The sequence below is a fragment of the Cydia splendana genome, chromosome 27 (genome assembly GCF_910591565.1).
Source record: "Cydia splendana chromosome 27, ilCydSple1.2, whole genome shotgun sequence".
In the NCBI taxonomy this organism is placed as follows: domain Eukaryota; kingdom Metazoa; phylum Arthropoda; class Insecta; order Lepidoptera; family Tortricidae; genus Cydia; species Cydia splendana.
The window spans coordinates 1,714,805-1,733,190 of NC_085986.1; the positions used below are offsets into that span (position 1 = coordinate 1,714,805).

Sequence of the window (18,386 nt, forward strand, 5' to 3'; positions counted from 1 at the left end):
AATGAGAATATCCTAGTTACCATCAAGCCATGGTCACCCTACTTCGTGTGAACAAAATGGCCGTCTGTTTTACCTGTAGTATTCTGTACATATTATTAAGTGTAGTTTAGTTTTTGTCATTGTATCAAGCCCTTGTTACCTGTACGTATGTAATGCTCAAAATTGATGTGATGATGATGATAGTTTTGTGTTCAGTCAGCATCAATCCAAAACAAACAACGCTCCAAAAGTATCTGCCAACCTGGAATGGAATTGTTTTCCAAATAGAGATATATATATCTCTACAGTTCGCGATTTAAAGTATCTGTCACAGTCTAATTGTTATACATATATACCGGCACTGATATATTTTTGTTAATCTATTAGAAAATAGTATATATACTTTTGACGTGTAGTCTGATCCGTTACAATTGATGGTGACTGTTCAAGTAATGTGTCCATGATTTTATATAGTTTAAGTAGAATTTCTTATATACAATAATAAGCTTTAATAAATAACTTTAGGTACCATTTTGTCTGCGACTCCTATATTATTAATTTTAGCAAAAATGAACCTTAATTTTAGGCTATAAAGTTCATTGTCATACAGCTAATGGGTTAGGGGGCGCGGGCGTAGTGTTTAATGTAAGATTTTGTACTTTTATATGAACAAGACTTTTTCTGTGAATAAATCATTTCTATATAACTAGTATCTTATTTATACCTCAAGAACATATATTATTACCCGAATGCGGAGAAGGAAAAACATAGGGTTATGTATTTAACATGCAGTCGTATTCGAACAATGAGATACGTCAAATACTAGATATTGAAACGACGTCAAAATTGACGTTTCTTCAAACAAAAACTGAGCTTAGTTACTAAAATCGATAACATGGTTCCTAAGAAGAGATCGTCGTATGTCTTATAGTTTCAGATTTTCCCATACTGACCGATCTAAATAGGTTAGATCTTTCATAGCAATCGAGATACGAAAAAAGTGTTTTTTTTTGACAACGTTTAAAAATATCATAAAAAAGTAAGTATTCATTTCTTTCAAAATCCGGTATACAAAAATGGAGATAAATAAGCTTGAACAATCAATAGCCGTTTGCCTTATAATTCTATCTGTAGTAGTAGAAGAGTCGGCCGCAAATTTTCTAACCGATTTGATACCACGATGAAATGCACAATGGTTTCCCATAAAAGTGATGTTAAGACCGAATTCGATTGTCTGCCACGGCGGAACTTGCCGAAAGTACGAAAAAGAAGGCCACTTCCGGTGCGAAAAAAGGGGGCTGATTTAACCCATCTGATACCGAAATAATAGTAATGGCAGCAGTTAGAAATTTACATGTAGACACAGAAAAGCGAAGTCTGCCAGTATTTTTTTTGCCGGAAGTGCTTGGCAGACGCTCTCAAAGGTGGCCACCAGGACCCCTAATTTAACCCATCTGATACCACCATGAAACCAATTCCAGTCGGTAGGTATGAACCCTCATGTCAGGAATATATAAGTCTGCCAAGGCTTTTCCTGCCGAAACACCTTGGCAGACGAGATTATGTGAGCAAGGTAACCATCGGTTACCCTACACTAACCCATCTGATACCACCATGAAACCAATTCCAGTCGGTAGGTATGAACCCCCATTGTAGGAATATATAAGTCTGCCAAGGTTTTTCCTGCCGAAACACCTTGGCAGATGAGATTATAAGCAAGATGACCATTGGTTACCGTACACTAACCCATCTGATACCGAGATGAAACCAATTCCAGTCGGTAGGTATGAACCCTCATTTCAGGAATATATAAGTCTGCCAGGACTTTTCCTGCCGAAACACCTTGGCAGACGAGATTATGTTAGCAAGGTGTACATCAGTTACCCTACATCAACCCATCTGATACCACCATGAAACCAATTCCTGTCGGTAGGTATGAACCCCAATTTCAGGAATATATAAGTCTGCCAAGGCTTTTCCTGCCGAAACACCTTGGCAGACGAGATTATAAGCAAGATGACTATCGGTTACCGTACATTAACCCATCTGATACCACCATGAAACCAATTCCAGTCGGTAGGTATGAACCCTCATTTCAGGAATATATAAGTATGCCAAGGCCTTGGCAGACTTGACTTGGCAGACTGGACTTGTCAAACAAGGTATCAGATGGGTAAGACCTAGCCTTGGCAGACTTATATATTCCTGAAATGCGGGTTCATACCTACTGACTGGAATTGGTTTCATGTAACTGATGTACATCTTGCTAACATAATCTCGTCTGCCAAGGTGTTTCGGCAGGAAAAGCCTTGGCAGACTTACATATTCCTGAAATGAGGGTTCATGGTGGTATCAGATGGGTTAATGTACGGTAACCGATAGTCATCTTGCTTATAATCTCGTCTGCCAAGGTGTTTCGGCAGGAAAAGCCTTGGCAGACTTATATATTCCTGAAATGGGGGTTCATACCTACCGACAGGAATTGGTTTCATGGTGGTATCAGATGGGTTGATGTAGGGTAATTGATGTACACCTTGCTAACATAATCTCGTCTGCCAAGGTGTTTCAGCAGGAAAAGCCCTGGCAGACTTATATATTTAGTTAGTTTTATATGATTAGTTTTAGTTTTAGTTTTATATGATGTTAACCCTAATTTTAAGTTAAGCAATAATGATACTAACCCCAATGGACCTAAAGTCTGAAATATTTTTTTTTTTTTTTTTTTTTATTTTTTTTTTTTTATATATTCCTGAAATGAGGGTTCATACCTACCGACTGGAATTGGTTTCATCTTGGTATCAGATGGGTTAGTGTACGGTAACCAATGGTCATCTTGCTTATAAATTCTCGTCTGCCAAGGTGTTTCGGCAGGAAAAACCTTGGCAGACTTATATATTCCTACAATGGGGGTTCATACCTACCGACTGGAATTGGTTTCATGGTGGTATCAGATGGGTTAGTGTAGGGTAACCGATGGTTACCTTGCTCACATAATCTCGTCTGCCAAGGTGTTTCGGCAGGAAAAGCCTTGGCAGACTTATATATTCCTGACATGAGGGTTCATACCTACCGACTGGAATTGGTTTCATGGTGGTATCAGATGGGTTAAATTAAGGGTCCTGGTGGCCACCTTTGAGAGCGTCTGCCAAGCACTTCCGGCAAAAAAAATACTGGCAGACTTCGCTTTTCTGTGTCTACATGTAAATTTCTAACTGCTGCCATTACTATTATTTCGGTATCAGATGGGTTAAATCAGCCTCCTTTTTTCGCACCGGAAGTGGCCTTCTTTTTCGTACTTTCGGCAAGTTCCGTCGTGGCAGACTATCGAATTCGGTCTTAGCATCACTTTTATGGGAAACCATTTTGCATTTCATCGTGGTATCAAGTCGGTTAGAAAATTTGCGGCCGGCTCTTCTACTATAGTGCATTAAGTAGGAGATACTATTCAAAAGTTGTTAAAAATCGATAAAACCTCGGGTAGGCCCTTAACAGCATATATATAGTCCTCCACATCGATTTCGATGACGGCGACCTCAGCAATCAAGGGTTTTTCCTCTTATGTGGCTGGCCAGGCCAAACTTGTTCTTAAAAAAAAAAAACCTAGGTGATGAAAGAGCATTATGCTATGGTAATATAATGCCTGGCTGGGCTTGCGCTGGTCTTTCGTAGGGGCCATAAAGTGGAACATAGAGAAATATAGGCAAGTAAGGAAATAGTGGTCAGTCCATACATCAGTATTCTAACCAAAAAGCGAGTTATTTCGTAGTCGACATCTAGCGTCAAGTAGTGGATTCATCCAGTGCCGCTACTTGACACCACGCCCCTATTTCACCACGGTGACAGGTGCGACAATTGTTGACATCGCTGTTACTGACGTCACAGGCCTCCATAGGATACGGTAACCGCTTACCGTCGGACGGGCGGTGTGCTTGTTTGCCACCAACATTTTAATTAAAAAAAAAACTCCATTATATCGCCATAAGTATTTATTTTGTGAAGCTAATGACAATTGTCACAAGAAACACGACAATTGTCACGACATTCCGACACAGAACTCATTTCCTGTCAAGATTTACCGAAAGTTCTTTTAAATCTTGTGACAATTGTCATCATCATCATCATAAACTTCGCAAGAGAAATACCTGTTTTTTGCCGATATAATAAAGTTTTTTTAATAATACAATGATGGTGGTAAACAGGAATACGGCCCGCCCGATGGTAAGCGGTAACCGTAGCCCATGGATGACTGTGACGTCAGCAACAGTGACGTTTGTCGAATTGTCGCACCTGTCACCGTGGTGAAATAGGGGCCAGATGTCAATGTAATGAATAATTATTGATGTATTACTTACATTGCACGTTCGCTGATGCAACAAACATTTATAATTTTATGCCCCAACTCAAAGCCACCCTGTATATCTGTACAGCAACGCACGTGTGCCCCCGGCAATAAATAAATTGATCTATGTTTTACACGATACATTATCGTTGCCGCAAGTTTATCAACATATTATAATTAGAGATGCACCGGATATTCGGTTACTATCCGGTATCCGGCCTATCCGGCCATTATTTTAACATCCGGACGAATACTGGATAGTAGCCTACTACCCTGCCGGATACCGGATAGTAATATTGCTTGATTTCGGAGTAAATAATGTAAACAACAAACGGAATAAGAAACAGTCACGGTCATAATCGTAGAATCGTACTCGTTTATTAACTCACTTGCACGTGCACTCATTTCGTACCTACAAGTGAGTCCGCGCGAACGTTCACTACGAAACAAATCAAAACCTGCACAATGCGCACCTGAAAAGCGAAATGTAGGTATAGTTCCGCAGGCCGAATATTCGGCGGCCGGATACCGAATATTCGGCCGATGGTCTGGCCGAATATCCCGTATCCGGTATCCGGCCAAACAACTATCCGTTGCATCTCTGATTATAATTTTAGCCTAAAACTCAAATCATCTTGTACATCTGTACAGCAACGCGCGTGTGCCACCGGCACTAGATTCATTGATCTATGACGTACATTGCATGTTCGCTGACGCAACCTTACCCACATAGTTTTAGCCCCAAACCCAAACCCAACCTGTATATCTGTACAGCAACGCACGTGTGCCACCGGCACTAGATCCATTGATCTATGACGTACATTGCATGTTCGCTGACGCAACCTTACCCACATAGTTTTAGCCCCAAACCCAAACCCACCCTGTATATCTGTACAGCAACGCACGTGTGCCACCGGCACTAGGCCCATTGATCTATGACGTACATTGCATGTTCGCTGACGCAACCTTACCCACATAGTTTTAGCCCCAAACCCAAACCCACCCTGTATATCTGTACGGCAACGCGCGTGTGCCACCGGCACTAGATCCATTGATCTATGACGTACATTGCATGTTCGCTGACGCAACCTTACCCACATAGTTTTTCATAACAAAACCGGTCAGGCGTAGTGATGTGCAAGCACGAAACATCGATAATACCTATTTAACTGTTTCTCTGCGATGCCTCCTCATAAAATCAAATAATTTATATTCAGGCAACTATTGCCCATAGATACATATATACCTTACAAACTAACATAGATACAAGAATAACAATCTTAAATACTAAAAAAACATTTTCGTGACCCAGTTTTCTGTTGCGGCGTCACCTGCTCTGGTGTAGGATTCGGCAGATTCCCACGGAACCGCCGAAATATCACACCTTTCGGCCAGAAGTATGTGCTCGCGATGGCTTCCAGCAGCGGCCGCGGCACACGCACCACAAACGAGCTGAAGTGCACGTATTACGTAATGACGCGATCGCAGCTGGAACACTTTCAGCTAATGACAATGTCCGTATAAATGACAATGTGGTTCAGTGAAGGGGACGGACTGAAAATCAGCGCTGCGCAGGCAATTTCTAATGAAATGACTGACGCGGCGTATGCTGAGCCCGTTCCTTTTGCCGCACAAATTCTTTGGTAAATCTTTTATATTATGTAACCAGTGTGCTTTTTGTGTTGCAATAAATGGTTTCTTATTCTTATTCTTATTCTTTCTTATAATGACTGAGGTTCGCGGTCATCGGTGGATAAAGATGCTCCACATATCTAGTTTTTATGATCTGCCTTCACCTGTGTCTGACTCTAACGGGTCTCTGACGAAAACTTGGTTGAGGATTCCGATGCGAGGGGATCAAGTGAAAGGGGCTTTAGTTGGTTTAATAGAAACTAAATCATGAAACATGTTTGTTCGAAAAGTGGAATCTTAAGCGTTGCGAGGGTTTTAAGGCACAAGGGTTACACAAACTTTGCTCCCGATCAAATGAACGTTAAGGTGCTCCCACATTGGCTGTTATATAGCATTGTGTGACAAGGACCACATGATAAAACACTATCGATACTATCATGTTGTCCCTGTCACACCATATTATACATTTTATAACAGCTAATGTAGGAGCACCATTATTAAATATTTATCATTCAAAATCATCATTTAGTTTTCTTCTAAAGTTAGACCAAGAAAAGTCTGCAGTGATTTTGATAGCTCACGCAGTGCAAGTGTTATTTTAAACGTCAAACTTATATGAAATTATAAGTTATAAATAACACTTGCACTGCGTGAGCTATCAAAATCGCTGCAGTATTTTCTTGGTCTAACTCTATACATTTTATTAAAGCCAATGTAGGCGCACCATTATTAAATATTTATCATTCGAAATCATCAAAAGTTTTAGTTTTCTTCTAATTTCCTTTTCTATTGGCGTTTATCGATAACTATACTTTAAAAAGCTCTCGACCCCGGCACATCACTACACCGATGAACCGCGACCACTTTCACCCACAATGTTTGTTTTGCCTCTACTTACTTTTTAGCACTATTGTGCCATACGATTTCCACGCTACGCGAAACTAAAAACGACGAACTTGTATTGAAGTTTGAGGGCGGTTACGCCGTTTTGGTATGTGAGGCAACAGGTCTAATAATTCACTTACCACGTTACAATAAACTAAAACGACGAACTTGTATGGACGTTTGAAGGCGGTTGCGACGTTTTGGTAACTGAGGCCACAGGTCAAATAAATCGCTTTCCACGCTATCCTGAACTAAAAACGGCGAATATGTATGGTGCTATGGTGTTTGAAGGCGGTTACGACGTTTTGGTAACTGTGAGGCAACAGGTCAAATAATTCGCTTTCCACGCTATTCTGAACTAAAAACGGCGAATTTGTATGGAAGTTCGAAGGCGGTTACGACGTTTTGGTAGTAAGGCAGTAGGTCAGCTGATCACGTGAATGGAGTACTTTTACGGCGTGTAATACAAATACAAATCGTTTATTGACCAAATATTTTTACAATTGACATCACAGATTGAACTTAGCAGAAAATTAGATTTTACAATTAAACTAATATCCATCGGCCCCAAACCACAGAATAAATAATAGTACTAGGTACAGAAGACTCACTCTCTAAGAAAACGCGTCTGTTACGATCAGCACAGATATGGCCGCCAGGTGGCGACAGCGCCACGCGCGGCTTATGGCAATCCCCAAAATTGGTGTGGAACGGATGTACTTTTAGCTACCTGTAGCAAAGCGACGAAATCGCGGAGTGAGCCACGCCTGCCCAAACTATTAGGCGCAGCCTGTATCTCGGGAACCGGAAAAATAGATTTTACTGAGAGATTTTAACAAAACTGAATACGATGGCTGTTTTTTGAATGAGAAATATCTAATATAAAATTAGTTTAAGTACAAAAATGCATGCAGGAATATATACAAACAAAAAATACAATCAGAAATAAAACATGCAGGAGAGACATGCGTAAGTGGATTTAAATTTATATTTTAAATAAGTAAACTAAGTATAAGAATGATTGGCGTATTAAATAAATAAATAAATAAATATTATAGGACATTCTAACACAGACTGACTAAGTCCCACAGTAAGCTCAAGAAGGCTTGTGTTGTGGGTACTCAGACAACGATATATATAATATACTAGCTGTGTCCGCGGCTCCGCCCACGTGTAATTCGGTCTGTGTCAGTAAGCGGCTAATTTCTAATCCTAATTTCTCTCCCTCTCCCTGGAGGCGGAACTTGAAGTAAAGTTGACAGATGGATATGCTAGAGGACTAAGGTCCAGATAAAATATTTTACAATTAGGTACCACTAAATAAAACTACACTCCAAAATCAATAGTTTTATTCGCCCTTATTCAAATTTTACACGTGATTTAAACTTAGAGAATATAACCAAACGGAGTGGTCATTAGCATTACAGGCGTTCCCCTCAGTCCAAAATAGGCGGCCAATGGCCACTCACCGTGGTCTTCTTCAGACTCCTGAGGAAGACCACGTGCCCTTTGTAACCTCAATGCGTTGCGAAACTTTCGCGAATGATTCGGTTTTTGTCGGGAAGGCATGGTAATGCGTATAAAATGCGAGTCCCAAATCGTTTAACTCCGCAAACGACCAGTGCCGGATTAAGATATTTTGATGCCCTAAGTATTTCTAGACCATGGTGCCCCCTCTCCCTAGGGTCATTAAGATTACATTGAATTTTTTTGGTAAATTGAGTGACGTTCATTGCTGCATTTCAGCTGAGAATGGAAATCAGTCACATCATTTTATCACGAAAATTGACAGTGCCGCAGCAGTAACATTGCAACAGAGTACCTAATGCTGCTGCAGTCGCCACCCAAATGTCACCTTTATTATAAACATCTTAGAATGTTACTGAAAACGCGAGCGAAGCGAGCGCGAACATTTTTCGATATAAAAAAACGCAATTTGATAGACAGTTGTACATTTTTACTTTTAGTACGGAAATCAGTCACATCATTTTATCACGAAAATTGACAGTGACGCAGCAGTAACGTTGCAGCAGAGTAATGCTGCTGCAGTCGCCAACCGAATGTCACATTTATCATATCTTAGAAAGTTATTGAAAACGCAAGCGAAGCGAACGCGTACATTTTTCGATAATTTTTGGTGCCCCCTAGACACGGTGCCCTAAGCAAGTGCTTATTTTGCTTAAAAGGGTTAATCCGGCACTGCAAATGACAGAGGTCAATGTTTTATTTTCAAAGTACCCACCTTCGTGGCCATTATTAAGTGCTTAAGGAGGCGATACGTATGAATATGGATTTGATATGGATGCGATATAATTACAATTAGATATAATTCATAACGGAGAAAATATAAATTTTAAATAATTTTATGCAATTATACGCGTGTTGATGTGTTGAACTTCCTCGGTGGCTTATTTATGTCACATCGTATTAAATTCAGCGTCATCTGTTAGTTAGGGTACTCTATAGTGTTAGCACATATTTGAAAAAAGTTTGCCCCTCCTTCCTAAGTAGCGCGATACGATTCAGGGGCAAACTTAAGTCAATCGAGTGTTGTGGCTACCCCCCCTTTTAGGGGTTGAATTTTTATAGCCTATAATAACCTGGCCGGGGATTTTCTCGACAGATTAGTAAAGTTTTCATCAAAATCCGTTCAGCCGTTTTCACGTGATGCGCGTTCAAATAAACAGACAAACAGATAAACAGATAAACAGACAAACAGACAAAAATTCTAAAAACTGTTGGAACGTTTTCTGTTATCAATTATAAGTATCCCCAGCCAACTTTTTTTCAAATATCTTCCATGTACAGACTTTCGACCCTCTTCAGCTTTATTATATGTATAGATAGATAGATAAATACATAGAAAACAACCATGACTCAGGAACAGATATCTGTGTCATCACACAAATAAATGCCCTTACTGGGATTCTAACCCAGGACCATCGGCTTCACAGGCAGGGTCACTACCCACTAGGCCAGACCGGTCGTCAAATATTCTATCAACTATATTGTCCTGGGAGCCTAGATAATATCATCATCTTCCTCGCGTTGCCACGCGGCATTTTACCACGGCTCGTGGGAGCCTGGGGTCCGCTTGGCAACGACTCCCAAGAAATGGCGTAAGCTCTAATAGAAGCCCTCTATCTAAATTTGGCTTTCGTGGATAAGTCATATTAACCGAAAACTTCGCGTAACAGAGGCTTTGTGATCATCAATGTAACATGATTATAATATTTATAATACTAGAGATGATAATGATGATTAAAAACATACAAACTTTCACATTCACACCTAAGCCTATACCTATTACGGATAGGATGTTCTATCTGGGTCAAAAACGTTTGGCAAAACCGGCGCCTTTTTTGTTGACATTACGAAAGCTAACAATTTGAGAACATTTTTTAAAGACTATTATATAAATTCAAATAAGTAGGAGCTGAAGATGACACTGATATGGATAAATTAAGAAAATTATGGTAACATTCCATTTCTAACCGCAGCTGCATTACTGTCAATTTTACTATGGAAATTGACAATGACTGGATTGGTAGTGCAACTGCGGTTAAAAATGGAATGTTACCATTAGGCTTAAAAATCCAGTATTTTATGATATCCACAGGAAACTAATATATAAACCACGTGGCCACAGGGGTTAGTGTTTGATCCTTTCCCATTTTCTCAAAGGTTAGCTGTAAGAGATCCCTTTTAGGGATAAGTTCGCCTTTGTACAAAACATATTTATTTTTGTTTTGTTTTGTCCGTTTTATGTACTTAAACCTGTTTATGTGCAATAAAGCGACATACATATATATTTAATTACACAAACGGGTCTACCGCGATATAATTTCATTGTTTTTACCTTAAATTCCGACGTTTCAGCTGAGTTGCACCAGCTGTGGTCACGGAAAGACCCGTTTGTGTAATTAAACGCGAGAGTTTAAAGTGTTATACATACATACATAAACCTTAACTTAAACTAGTAAATTTTTATCACATTTGTGATTGAAGTGAAAACTTCTTTAGCGGTGCTGTGCACTTTTTGAGATGGGGAAAAAATGTTAAACTCGCGAGAGCGTAAGACGTAAGACGCTTCGTAAGACGGACACGTGACCTGATCGAAAAACCGTTACAATGTCATTGAGTTTTCACTTCTGCCGGCACTCCCGGAGTGCAACCCGTTGTTTTAAAGTGTTATACATACATACATAAACCTTGACTTAAACTAAAAATGTTTTCGAACTATCCCTCTATAGTGGCGTAGGTTATGAAACTAAAGAATTGAATCACAGGAATATCTGGAGGATATTCTTCCTTTCACCATCTCCGGTCAAAGGGGCGGTCAGAAGTCAGGTCAAAGGGCTGCACTTGACCGCTTTCGCCACCGGTCGCTGATAAAAATTACGTCAGTGCGACTATCACTAGCGACAGGACACACGGGCGCGCGCTGCGGACGGTCACGACGCGAGTGAAAGTGCGAAAAAAGAACAAGTGCGAGTCGGACTCGCGCACGAAGGTTTCCGTACCATTACGCAAAAAACGGCAATAAAATCACGTTTATTGTATGGGAGCCCCACTTAAATATTTGTTTTATTTTGTTGTTATAGCGGCAACAGAAATACATCATCTGTGAAAATTTAAATTTCTACCATGGCTCATGAGTTACAGCCTGGTAACAGACGGACAGACGGACAGATGGAATCTTAGTAATAGGGTCCCGTTTTTACCCTTTGGGTACGGAACCTTAAAAAAAGAAAAAGTGTACTTAAGGTAGGTATATATTGAGGGCGCCTTGGCCGCTGAGGATTGTCATGACATGGCTACGAAATTTTCGCCGCGCTCAAAATTTGATGTTATTAACTTATTAATTATTATTATCTGTAAAATTAAAGGATACTTCAGTAAGGTAAACGTACTGGTGCTCGACGCGGTCCCGTACATGTCATCTTGAAACTTAAGTCATTGTTAATAGAGCTGACAGCAAGTTGTCATCTATTGGGCATTAGCATGTCGAGCACTAGTACGTTTACCTTATTTTACATTACCGAGCAATTTTTGAGAATAACGAATTCCCTAAACCTTTTAATACCTATTAAAAATTATTTAAAAGTATGTAATTTAATCTTCTTCTTCTTCCTCGCGTTATCCCGGCATTTCGCCACGGCTCATGACATGAGAGCCTGGGGTCCGCTTGACAACTAATCCCATGATTTGACGTAGGCACTAGTTTTTACGAAAGCGACTGCCATCTGACCTTCCAACCCAAAGGGGAAACTAGGCCTTATTGGGATTGTATGTAATTTAATAAGTATGTAATTTAATATTACAATAAAATTAAGTTTGCATAAAATGTAAAAATAAAATGTTATATCTTACGGGACGTTAATATGGGGAAATTCCACAGATTCAAAGCGAGTCTTGATACTTCAAAAACGGGCGGTTCGATTGCTAGCTGGAGTCCAAGCCAGACATTCATGTAAGGAGCTATTCAAGCAAATCGGTATAATGACACACTACTCACTTTACATATTTCAAGTATTAATGTTTGTAAGAAATAATTTGCCAATGTTCAAACGTGTCGAGGTTGCGGGCAAACAGCTCCGATCCACGGGTAGACTACGCACAGTGCCGCGTCGCATGGCACTTTCAGTCAAAAATCCGAGGGTGATTGGACCAACGTACTATGAACGTCTACCTGCAAAATTGCGAACTGAACCATCTGACGAAACATTTGAACGCCAATTGAGACTCTTTTTATTGGATAATCCATTATATTCTGTAAATGAATATATGGAAATGACATGTAACACAATAAACTGAATGTAATTAATTTTTCTTTGACCTATATTTCATTTTTATTTTTATTTGACGATCATTATGACATATCCATGCTGACTGTATTGACATTGTTTTTACATTTTATATTATTTGACATTGTTAAAAAATTTAGTTAATTAATTGATTGCTTATAATAGTTATAATGGTTTTTAAATTGTGTACTTATTGCTTGACATTTGTATAATTATAATCAATTCTTATTTTCCTACTTGACGATCATAATATAAATTCGTATAGATTAGTGTAAAATAATTTATATTGTAATTTCATATTATGAAATAAATAAATCTAAATCTATCGAGGTTTGAATGTCAGTTTTGTCCCTACTCACCCCATTTTACGGTAGGTATTTATTTATTTTGGCAATGACTGAAGTTTAACGATTCTGGCATTCATGTAGGTAAGTACCTACTTAGTGCGACAGTGACGAGAACTCGGCAGTCTACTTCAGTAGGTATGAATTTCAGCACTTATAACAAAATATATACGTTTTCTTTAAAACCAAAGTTATAGATGGTCAAGCAAATCTTGTCAGTAGAAAAAGGCGCGAAATTCAAATTTTCTATGAGACGATATCCCTTCGCGCCTACATTTTTCAAATTTGCCGCCTTTTTTTTCTACTGACAAGATCTGCTTGACCAAGTATATTTACTTACTTATATAACTTCGTAATATTTTTGTTTTTTGTTTTTTTTTCTTGTTCTTGACATTTGACAATACCTAGGTTTGCCCTAGCTAAGTATAGGTACCTACTTACATTGACATTTTCTTATTTGTGACATTGCTTTATTTATTGTTTTTATATTCTTTTTTTTTCTTTTCTGTTTTTAATGTGAATGTTAAGTTGACGATCTTATAGTGAAAGCCTTTTTATCTTTTGTGTAAAATACAGTGACTTTTCTTTAAGAAATAAATATATGTAATTTAACCTAATAATCAAGTACTTCTTCCGTTCTTCAACGACCATTAGACGCGGCGTTTTCCCGCGAACTTCCACGTCGTGAGGTAAACGCGCTATTACGTGACCCGCAGTGAAAGCCCGGCCGCCGCGACCAGCGCACGCGATGACCAACTAGACAACTAGGTACTGGAACCGCTTCCCTTTATTCTTGGTAAGTTCTTTTTTAATATGCCTTTAAAATAGAATATTTTATATATGTTTTTTTAGTTAGGTTGTCTGGTAGATATCACTTTTTAGCGCCTTTTGTTACTAAATAATATTTTCTTTATATATTTTTTTTATTCTTATTGCATTCTAAATATGACTTACTCAACTAAACATTAAAGGTACCGTAAAATGGGGTGAGTAGAGACAAAACTGACATTCAAGACTCGATAAAACTTCATTTTTATATGTTGGAAACTGATTTTTATACATAATAAATGTTCCAGTCGTTTCAATTTCAGTTTTTTTATGATTTTGTGTAGTTCCATTTCATAACTTTAGAGATAAACACGAAATTTCATTCAAACAATAATAATTTGTATTTGTATTTGTATTTGTAAATAGTAGGAAATCCCAGGTCACCCCGTAGTTGGGGTGACAAGGGATTTCCTACTGAGGTGAGTTTTGAAACTTGTTGGATCGACACTTTGGGATTATGAACATTATAATAGCTTGATTCGTTATTAGAATATATAATTTACGTAGCAGTAGCCTGTAAAAACCAACTCACCCCTCTGTCATCCCTCCTCACCACATTCATAACCCAACTGCCCTCGTAATCCCTACTCACCCCATTTTACGGTACCTACACAACTACACATGCGGTTAGGTATATGGTAAAAGAAAGATAAAAAAAAACCAGACTTATTTATAAAATTTCACTAAATTAAACTAAAATATTAAATAAAATTTTGATCCTTGGCTATGGATCCGAGGATGCCGTATTTTAATTAAACTATTAAATTAACAAAAATAATTATGACTTTGCTAAATGCACGTAATAATTAGAGATGCACCGGATATTCGGTTACTATCCGGTATCCGGCCTGTTTGGCCATTAATTTACTATCCGGCCGGATACCGGATAGTGACCTACTATCCGGCCGGATACCGGATAGTAACATTGCTTGATTTTGGAGTAAACAAATTGGATTTAAGAAACAGACACGGTCATAGTCGTACTTGTTTATTATTTTTAAACAATTTAAATATTCCACTCACTTGCACGTGCACTCATTTCGAACCTAGAAATGTGTCCGCGCGAACGTTCACTAAGAAACAGGTCAAACCTGCAGAATGCGCACGTGAAAGACCGAAATGTAGGTATAGTTCCGCTGGCCGAATACCTGATATTCGGCCGATGGTCAGGCCGAATAACCGGTATCCGGTATCCGGCCAAACAACTATCCGTTGCATCTCTAGTGCTAGCCCATTATGTTGTAGGTTACTGTGTGTACTTACTTTCAATTTATGTTCCCACTGCAAAAATCATCAAGATTTAAGAGCTATGCTCTTGTCAGTGGAGTAAACGCCACTCTTCTTTTTGCTGGGCCAGCCTTTTAACTCCCTCGTACGAGACGACAGATAAGGTAAACGTCCGTATGGATGACACTGACCTAATGTATGACTTTTACGCAGTTTATTTTGAAAAATAAGAAAACGGTTTTTACTATAAACAAAAAACAGGACTTAATCGATTGTATGTGTTATCTATGAATTTTGTTCCGAAGCTGTCATTAATACGTTAAATATTTTTCACTTTGTGACTTAATTTTTGCTAGGAGGTGCATCGATTCAGTTGTGCGTCGGGTTTCTTAGTAAATCTGTTAAGACACTGCATCTTAAAAGTGTAAATAAAAAACAGGAATTTATGAGTACTTAGTAAGTGCTTATTCATATTGTTACACAATAAACCAAACGATTGATATTGTATATTAAAAGTAGATTATTTTCCTTGCGTTAGTATTTTGAAGACATGTCATACACTGGAAAAAAAATTAGCGTTTAGTAGTGTATGACATCTATGTCATTCACTCGCACAAATTACTATTTTATGAAATTTAATATTGACCATGTTGTAAGGAAGTAAGACATACATTTAATATACTCTGTAAAAATCAATTATTTTTCGATCATATGAGTAGTATAGTAACAGCACCAGTCATGGGACATTTAAGAAAAAATTTGGAGTATTTATGATATTTCCCTTATACATGTAAATGGTCTTCCGCTTAGCGTGTTAAAAGATGAAAGTCCTATCCGCCTTTCATGTTTTAGGCGTGTTGTATCAAAGATACTGCAATGAGTTTCCACATAATTAACAAATTAAAACTATGCTTTTTTCTCCAGTCATGGACACCAAAGCTCCAGTAATGGGCCCCCGGTAATGGACGTGGATCCAGTAATGGGCCCCCTATAATGGACATTGCTCTATCAGTATAAAATATTGAAATGGGGAATAAGTTATGGCAAAAAAATCAATTTTTGGTATAAGCTTTTATCGCTGAATGTATTTTTCTTTCCACAGCCAATTATTATTGTATTAGATTTAACGAGACAATTCTAATATACCCAAACACAATTAGTTAGGGTTTATTGCGATAAAGTTCCCATGGCCACCTCCTGTCTCCATCATCAGATCAAGTCCATGTTATCATAATATTGCATTATCATCCGATTTGCATACTTAATTACGTACTTACACAAAATTTCAACTGAATCGGAAATCGAAAAGTGGGTCAAATTCAGCTACCAAGATTTGACCCACACTAACTAACAAGGCAAGTTAAATAAAAGTTTGGAAAAACGATATTAATTTATCCTAAGTCCGAGAATACCTCCTGGTTGACATATTTCGTAACTACATTTTACTTCTGTATTGTTTAAAACATGAAATTATGGCATGGCAAGCATCATTATGTCAATTGTCCCATCATAGGAGGTATGCAGTTTTACAGCTCCTATAATGGGATTGGGCCAAATACTACTATTTTTTTACATCTGTGGAGTCACAACATAGTGTGTTGTATACCTTATCTCATGGTAAATGCAATTAACAAAACACATTCTAGTTTTCATCAAGTATTAATTAATTAAAATTTAATAAATTAACTCACCTCTCTTAGCGAAGTTGTTAAGAATTTTTAGTGATATTTTTTTTCAGTGGCACGACAACTTTTGGGTTGACGCATATTTCTTAAAAAATAACCGAATTTAATAAAAATTCAAACATAATCAGCTCTAGGACTCTTATTTATGATAAAAATATATCCAGTGTTTATAAACTACTTTTATATACTTATTTTAGAGGAATTGTGTTTTTTTGTCCCATTTCTGGTTCCGTGTCCATTATAGGGTATACTACTATATCTGACAGCAGTGTCATACACTGTTTTACTATGGAGGTGGAGTGAATGACAGTTACGAATTGAGGTGTCATTCACTGGGTCATAACTAGTGTCATACATTGGTTACAGCTATCATGTAAACTTGATGCACCTCCATGTCAAACACTGGGTCAACGACATTTTGTTTTCATAGTCATACAATGGGACATTCGAAATTTCGCCAGTTATCCACTGGTACAATTTCAGATGTCGAGGAAAACTTAAATAATTAATAAATGTTATTACTATTATACAATGTATTGTTCCGTTGATATTAAGGAAGGACTGGTTCATAAATCTGCATACACCAATAGTCTGTATGGGTCATAGTTAAGTAGTTTTCCGAGTAAATGTCTTAATTTCCTCCTAATAGTGTCATTCACAGGGACACTTACCTTACTCTATCTTTTATTTGGCTGAGATATGTGAGCCTGGGCCTTCCTCTGCGTCTTTTCCCCTCAATCATGCCCTCCGGGATGTTTAAAAAGAATCTGTCGTGCCGTACCGGGTGGCCAACCATCTTGCCCCTTCCTATGCTGCTAATACACACTTTAAATACATTTTTCTAGGCATCATGACGAATCTAATGACGTATCACACGTATTTTTAGGAGTATTATCTCTATTTTTCACCGTTTTCAGGATCTCGAACAGACTATTCCGTTAGCTATTGCGTCTAGGCATCTCTTCTCTCCCGCCATGTTCAGTATCTCTTCGTCCGTCTTCCAAAACTGCAAAAATAGATATAACAAATATATATTTATATTTAAAATAAAAACTTAATCCTTGTTAGTTGTCCGAGAAAGTTTTGGTTAAGTTTCGGCAGCTTAAAAAATTTAAAATCATATTTCGGCCGGAGGTTCGGTTTCAGCAAACCCTTCAGCCGCGCCGAAACTTACAAGAGGGTCAATTTCAACAGTACTAGTTTTTTGTGTCATTCCGGTGTAATTCTTTATTTACATTTCTTCGATGTTTCTTTTAATGTCAATCGACACCTCAGACTGTTCTTTGATAAGCCTCTTACAGAGCACTTAATATCTTAAGCCTTTGGAGAATTATCGGAGATTAAAAAAAATTACTCGCACGTGAATGATAAGTATACACAGGAATGATATAACACTCCACCTGAATGACATTTTTCCACCGGAATGAAAAAAATGACTCGCACGTGAATGATAAGTATGCAAAGGAATGATATAACACTCCACCTGAATGACATTTTTCCCAACGGAATGAAAAAAATAAACACAGGAATGATATCTATACACTAAAATGAGAAAAATGCTAAGAACTGCCTAAATCAGCCAAGTTCAATAATTAACCGAAAATTTATTTCGAATGCCCATGTTCTATCTAGCATATCGAGTATTTCTTTAAAAAGTGCC

General features: G+C 38.1%; 1 protein-coding gene across 1 annotated transcript in view; it reads left to right on the forward strand.

The window, feature by feature from the left end:
- Window positions 1-13,640: 13,640 nt before the first annotated feature.
- Window positions 13,641-18,386, forward strand: part of LOC134803814 (putative fatty acyl-CoA reductase CG5065) — a 33,641-nt gene continuing 28,895 nt past the window's right edge. Inside the window, exon 1 of the mRNA XM_063776650.1 lies at window positions 13,641-13,782. The gene's annotated coding sequence lies outside the window, so the exon portion shown is untranslated. The remainder of the gene's footprint in view (window positions 13,783-18,386) is intronic.